Source organism: Elephas maximus, chromosome 7 (assembly GCF_024166365.1).
Source record: "Elephas maximus indicus isolate mEleMax1 chromosome 7, mEleMax1 primary haplotype, whole genome shotgun sequence".
In the NCBI taxonomy this organism is placed as follows: domain Eukaryota; kingdom Metazoa; phylum Chordata; class Mammalia; order Proboscidea; family Elephantidae; genus Elephas; species Elephas maximus.
The window spans coordinates 55403469-55411338 of NC_064825.1; the positions used below are offsets into that span (position 1 = coordinate 55403469).

The 7870-nt window shown below is 38.1% G+C and overlaps 1 pseudogene; it reads right to left on the reverse strand.

Annotated features, from left to right (window-relative positions):
- Nucleotides 1-956: 956 nt before the first annotated feature.
- On the reverse strand, nucleotides 957-1888 carry LOC126079154 (olfactory receptor 52A1-like; annotated as a pseudogene).
- Nucleotides 1889-7870: the final 5982 nt, after the last annotated feature.

Sequence of the window (7870 nt, forward strand, 5' to 3'; positions counted from 1 at the left end):
TGTTGTTTACTTATCTGTTTTTGAGGGTGCCTGTTTTGCAATTAGTGTCTTGAAACAAATGTTATTTTATTTGCATTATTGAAATCACTGGCAAGAACTTATTTATAATATTCCATTATTGTTTTAATATTTGTAGTATTCAGTGATATGCTTTTTTCTTTCCTTATATCATGCATTTGTGGTTACTTTCTTTTTTATTTATTAATATTTTCCTTTGCCTTAGTTTTGCAGCTATTTTTCAACCATTGCTTGTTTTATATTTCATTAATTTCTGGTTCTGTCTCTGTTATTTGCATCATTCTACTTATTTTTGTTTAATTTGCTCCCTTTTTCCTCATTTCTCAAGGTAGAAATATAGACCATTGATTTATGTAAATAAACAGCAATACAATCAGCCACTACATCATGCGCCTTTATCCAGAACACACAAAATATACCTTATACTGGACAGTAAGATAATTTTTAACGTATTTCAAAGAGTATGTTCTCCTACAACAATGTAATTAAACTAGATTTCAATTATAAAAGTTTACATAAAAATCCTCAACAATTTGAATGTTAACCAATACACATCTCAAAATCCCATGAGTTAAAGAAAAAATCAAAATGGAAATTAAACATTATGAACAAAATATTAATAAAATACTGCAACAAAAGTACTGTTTAAAGAGAAATTCATAATTATATCCACATATTTCAAAAGAAGGATACTTGTAATCAATGACATTGTGTCTTATTAAGAAGTATAAAAAATGAAAGGATTGAGTATATGGAGAGATAGTATCCATCTTAATGTGAATACAATTTATATCATCCTAAATAGGAAAAAAAAAAATTAAATGCCTTTCAAATTGAGCATAGTGATTGGGAGCCCCTGGTAATAAGCACAGAGTCTAGCCAATCTCCATCTTTAGGAAGTAAACGTATCTTCTCTATGATAATAAACATTTGGTAGATTACTGGGACTTAAGATTCAGAAGAAAAATCTGTGCCACCCACTTGAAGATTATTTTTCACACCATAGACAATAAGGTTGAGTGCAGGTGACATAAGCGGGTAGATGGTAGACAGAAGAATGTGGGTAGATGGGGCAACATGTCCAAAACTGTGGCTGAAGAATGAGAAGAAAGCAAGAATATAAAACTCAAGGAAGACAAAAATATGAGCTGTGCATGTGTTAAAAACTTTGAGTCGTGCCTCCTTTTGGTTAAATGAAAAACAGCCTGGAAAATCAGGATGTAGGATATATGAATAAAAATCATGTCAAATCCCAGAATTGTAAAATCTACAAAGAGACCACATGTTTTATTGACTTGAATGTCCTCTGCAGCCAGCTTGATGACAGCTATGTGCTCACAATAAGAGTGGGCAATAACACTGGACTGGAAAAGATGCAGTTTTTTGATTAGAATGGGTACTAGGCTGACAAGCACTGTTGCCCTGCTGGCCACAACCAACATCATCCAAACCAGGACAGAAGGCATAAAGATAGATGTGTGCCTCAGTGGATCACAGATGGTGACATAGTGGTCAAAGGCCATGGCCAACAGGATACCAGACTCCATGCCCTGCAAGGAGTGGATGAAGAAGAGCTGGGCTAGACAGGCATCAAAGGCCATGGAACAAGAGCCAAACCAGAAGATGGCCAACATATTGGGAGCCATGGCTAAACAGAGCCCTACATCAGTGGCAGCCAGCACTGCCAGAAAGACATATGCAGGCTGCTTTCTGCAGAGATAATGATCAACAAAATGATGTTTCCCAGAAGAGCCACCAGGCACACTGCAAAGAAGGAGAAACCAGTCCAAAACTGCACATGCTCTAGTCCAGAGATGCCAATCAGGGTCACTGTTCTGGGGTCCAGATATGACAAGCTGAAGGATGCCATGGAGGTTAGTGGTATCTCTTCTCACCAGTGATTCTGATACCTGGAGAAGAAGGGGAAGTAAAAAGACCATACCCCACACTATCATTCAGATGTTTGGAACATTGAACAAACCAACCCAGTGCTTTGGATGGTAATTTGGACAGGTGATCCTGAGAGACTACATTACATGTCAGGAGAGTAGAAGAAAACACTTTAGCAAAACCTTTGCTACAGCCATTTATGAAGGTGAAAATCAGGAGAAAGTCTGAGAATTTCTTACTTAGCTCTCGTGGAAATGAGAACCATGACTCTGAAAGCACCGATCTTTTGTGTCTTCCATGAGCTCTAGGTTGGGTTCACTGAAGAACAACCGTTAGCCTTTTCTTCTTTATGTACTTCTCAATGCCAGCCCAATTTCATTACATTTGAAATGACCCTGGGGCCTTTGAGGTCACAGAAGAGATTCTGTTTCTGTAGGCCTGTGAGCATTAGTGCATGGTCCTATGAGAGCTTTCACTCTCAGACACACTGCTCTTGTTCCCAGGGAGCAGGTTATTTGTCCCTGCCTCTTTGGACTTGGTGTTTAAATAGGGTTTGGTGGGCGAGAGTTTAACTTTCTTAGATTCACTCACTCTTTAATCAAGATCGTCAGCTCTCTTTTTGGCAGGGCACTAAGTGTTGCCCTTAGAGAAGATTTGAAGATGCTAGTTTGCTTTCAGAGGCAGCCGGGGGTGGTTGGTTCAGTAAATGACTTAAGGCCAATTTGTATGTAGGGTGAATATGTTGAGTGGAATCCAGAAGGTAGGATACACAGGATGTTTCTACAGGGATGTAGAACTTTTAAAAGCAAAAAAACTATGTATGTATGAAGAGAGAGAGAATACAAAGAAAGAGATTTCAAGAAGAAGGACCATAAAAACATGACAGAGCATAGTTAAAAGTAGAGATGTGGCTAGTTTAAACATACCCTGCAACTAGATTAGCAAGATTATGTTTTGTTTCTCCAGAGGTCCAAGAACAGTGGCTCACTACTCCTGAGGTTTAATTAAGTTTACATATCTTTCTGCTTTGCACATTGTGAATCTCACTGTTGTTTTTAATAACTTTACACTACACTATACCTCTATATGGTGACTGTTACACACTAAATTATACTGTGATTAATTACCTGTAGTTTGAATTCAAATGTTCCCTTTAATATAATACCCCACTCTGAATATTTCCCTAGTGCTTCAATCTTTCCAGAATTTATAGCAAGTTCTCTTTCGGGGGATCAAAATCTCAAATTTAAGAAAAACTTCTTTATCTTCATTCACACTGTTTAATATTTGAGCCATTTCACATGTTTTCTGTAATGTGTCCCAGTCCTAACACTCATCCTAATCCTTCCACAAAGAGGTTTCCTTTGTTTTTGTCACATCCATACATCCTGGGAAGAGAATTTCTGTATGAACAGCAATGGAAGTCTATTTCTGCTTCTCTCCGGAAGGTAATCTCTTGAAAAATGTCAAAGAAGTATCTGTTTCATAGATACTTCAAGTACTTGCAGGTGGGTATAAATGCAATTTTTAGTGCAATAATTCTTATATGAATAAAAAAATAATAGTGATAAACTGAGATCTCTTTGCTTGAGATTCTGTAACAATAATGAGTGGCCTGTGTGTGTCAGAATCAACTCAAAGGCAACAGGTATGGGCGTTTTTTGTTGTTGTTGGTTTCTTTGTTTATATTCACAGTAGTCTTAAGATATGGATCAAAACTAGAGACATTGTTGCGAAAATAGTTTCCTTTGATGTTTATATGTAGTATTTCAGAGTATTTGGTGTGGGAGGTGGTGAGTGTATGGAATATGTTGCTAATATGTCTTTGTCTTATCATTTGCCTATTAATTAGCTAGTGGTTAAAATAAGAGTTTGAAAATCAAAAGGATTACTAGACTAGTAATCCCAGATCCCCTAGTTCACATTAATGGAATTTTCACAAAGTACCATACATATTACCCAAAGCTTAAAAAAAACAAAAAACCAGACCCACTGCCATTGAGTTGATGGCAACTCATGGCAACCCCATAGGATTTGCAAGGCTGTGAATCTCTATGGAAGCAAACTGCCACACCTTTCTCCAGTGGAACTGCTGGTGGTTTCAAGCCACCAACCTTTTGGTTAGCAGTCTAGTTCTTTCACCAGTGAACCACCAGGGCTCCTTACCCAAAATTTACTCAACTGTAAATTAAGGACCATAACCTCGCTCCCCTCAATGTTAAATGAGATCACATATAAAACAGATCTGTGGCTGGAAAAGTTCCATATTCAACATGTAGTAGATTATAAAAAGCCCGATTATTTTGTCAAGACAGAGACAGACTGAAATATTGAGAGATACAAAACAAAACACTGAGAGATGAAAAGTTTTTGATCATATCGATGAAGAAAACTCCATGAGAAGATGAAAGTTTTGGAAACAAAGAGCTTACCTCCACATTCTAGCATATTTGCTATTGTCATTAAGTGCTATAGAGTTGGTTCTAAAAGAAACCCTACGTGCTACAGAAGGAAAGACTGCCTGCTCCTGCATCATCTTCACAATCATTGCTATGTTTCAGTCCATTGTTTCAGCCACTGTGTCAATCCACCTCTTCAAGGGTCTTACTCATTTTCCTAACCCTCTACCTTACTAAGCATGATGTCCTTCTCCAGGGACTGGTTGCTCCTGGCTACATGTCCAAATACGTGAGATGAAGTCTCTCCATTCTCACTTCCAAGGAGCACTCTGGCTATAATTCCTCTGAGACAGACTTGTTCATTCTTCTGGCAGTCCAGAGCATATTCAACATTCTTTGATAACACCATAATTCAAAGGCATCAATTCTTCTTCCGTATTCATTGTCCAGCTTTCACATACACATAAGGTGATTGAAAATATCATGGCTCGGGTCAGGGTACCTTAGTCCTCAAAGTGATATCTCTGCTTTTCCAGACTTTAATGAGGTCTTTTGCAGCAGATTTGCCCGGTGAGATATGCTGTTTGATTTTTTGACTGCTGCTTCCTTTGGCGTTGATTATGGTTTCAAGAAAAATTAAATTCTTGAAATGTCAAAATTTTCTGTTTATCATGATGTTGCTTATTGGTCCATTTGTGAGGATTTTTGTTTATACTGAGGTGTAAACCATACTGAAGGCTGTGGTCTTTGATCTTCATCAGTAAGTGCTTCAAGTCCTTTATGCTTTCACCAAGCAAGGTTGTGTCATCTGCACATCACAGGTCATTAATGAATCTTCCTGTAATCCGATGCCACATTCGTTTCATATAGTCTGGATTCTCAAATTATTTGTTCAGCATACAGATTGAATAAATATCATGAAAGTATAAAACACTGATGCACACCGTTACTGATTTTAAAACATACAATATATGTTTGTTCTGTCCTAATGGTCTATGTATAGGTTCCATGGGAGCACGATTAATTTTTCTGGAATTCCCATTCTTTGCAGTGTTATCCATAATTTGTTATGATCCACACAGTCCAATGCCTTTGCATAATCAATAAAATACAAGTAAACATCTTTCTGGTATTCTCTGCATTCAGCCATGATCCATCTGGCATCAGCAATGATATCCCTCTTTCCATGGCCTCTTCTGAATCTAGCTTGAATTTCTGGCAGTTCCCTGTAGATGTACTGTCGCAACCATTTTTGAATTATCTTCAGCAACATTTTACTTGTGTGTGTAATATTAATGATATTGTTTGATTATTTTTGCATTCTGTTGGATCACCTTTCTTTGGAATGGGCACAAATATTGATCTCTTCCAGGTGGTTGGCCAGGTAGCTGTCTTCCAAATTTCTTGTCATAGACAAGTGAACCAGAGCTTCCAGAGCTGCATATGTCTGTTGAAACATCTCAATAGACATTCTGTCAATTCCTGGAGACCTGTTTATTGCCAATGTCTTAATAGCTGCTTGGACTTCTTCCTTCAATACCATCAGTTCTTGATCAGATGATAAACTCCTGATAACACCTGGAGTGGTTGAATATTCACCAATCCTTTTTGATGGAAGCACCTCTGTGTATTCATTCCTTTCTTCTTGTTTTGAAGCTTCCTGTGTTCATTGTTTTTGCCTATAGAGTCCTTAAATATTGCAACTCAAAAATTGAATTTTTTCTTCTCTTTTTTCAGCTTGAGAAATGCCAAATGTTTTCTTCCCTTTTGGTTTTTTAACTCCAGGTCTTTTCATATTTCATTATAATACTTTACTTTGTCTTCTTGAGCCGCCCTTTGAAATTTGTTTAGCTCTTTTACTTCATAATTTCTTCCATTCACTTTAGCTACTCAACCTTCAAAAGCCCCCCACGTGCCTGTCAGTTTGTTGTACTGTGTGGACTTGTGTGTTCCTGAGATGCTGGAAGCTATGCCACCGGTATTCAGATACCAGCAGGGTCACCCCTGGAAGACAGGTTTCAGCTGAGCTTCCAGACTAAGACAGACTAGGAAGAAGGACCCGGCAGTCTACTTCTGAAAAGCATTAGCCAGTGAAAACCTTATGAATAGTAGCAGAACATTGTCTGATATAGTGCTGGAAGATGAGGCCCCAGGTTGGAAGGCACTCAAAAGATGACTGGGGAAGAGCTGCCTCCTCAAAGTAGAGTCGACCTTAATGACATAGATGGAGTAAAGCTTTGGGGACCTTCATTTGCTGATGTGGCACGACTAAAAATGAGAAGAAACAGCTACAGACATCCATTAATAATCGGAACCTGGAATGTACGAAGTATGAAACTAGGAAAATTGGAAATCGTCAAAAAATGAAATGGAGCGCATAAACATCAATATCCTAGGCATTAGTGAACTGAAATGGACTGGTATTGGCCATTTTGAATCAGACAATTATATAGTCTACCATGCTGGGAATGACAACTCAAAGAGGAATGGTGTTGCATTCATCGTCAAAAAGAACATTTCAAGATCTATCCTGAAGTACAACGCTGTCAGTGATAGGATAATATCCATACGCCTACAAGGAAGACCAGTTAATGCGACTATTATTCAAATTTATGCACCAAGCACTAGGGCCAAAGATGAAGAAATAGAAGTTTTTATCAGCTGCTGCAGTCTGAAATTGATCGAACATGCAATCAAGATGCATTGATAATTACTGGCAATTGGAATGTAAAAGTTGGAAACAAAGAAGAAGGACCAGTAGTTGGAAAATATGGCCTTGGTGATAGAAACAATGCTGGAGATTGAATGACAGAATTTTGCAAGGCCAATGACTTCTTCGTTGCAAATACCTTCTTTCACCAATGTAAACGGTGACTATACACATGGACCTCACCAGATGGAACACACAGAAATCAAATTGACTAAGTCTGTGGAAAGAGATGATGGGAAAGCTCAGTAACATCAGTCAGAACAAGGCCAGGAGTCGACTGTGGAACAGGCCATCAATTGCTCATATGCAAGTTCAAGCTAAAACTGATGGAAATCAGAGCAAGTCCACAAGAGCCAAAATATGACCTTGAGTATATCCCACCTGAATTTAGAGACCATCTCAAGAATAGATTTGTTGCATTGAACATTAGTAACTGAAGACGAGACAAGTTGTGGAATGACATCAAGGACATCATCCATGAAGAAAGCAAGAGGTCACTGAAAAGACAGGAAAGAAAGAAAAGACCAAGATGGATGTCAGAGGAGACTCTGAAACTTGCTCTCGAGTGTGGAGCAGCTAAAGCAAAAGGAAGAACTGATGAAGTAAAAGAACTGAACAGAAGATTTCAAAGGGCCTCTCGAGAAGACAAAGTAAAGTATTATAATGACATGTGCAAAGAGCTGGAGATGGGAAACCAAAAGGGAAGAATACGCTCGGTGTTTCTCAAGCTGAAAGAACTGAATAAAAAATTCAAGCCTCGAGTTGCAATAGTGAAGGATTCTATGGAGAAAATATTAAACAATGCAGGAAGCATCAAAAGAAGATGGAAGGAATACACAGAGTCATTATACCA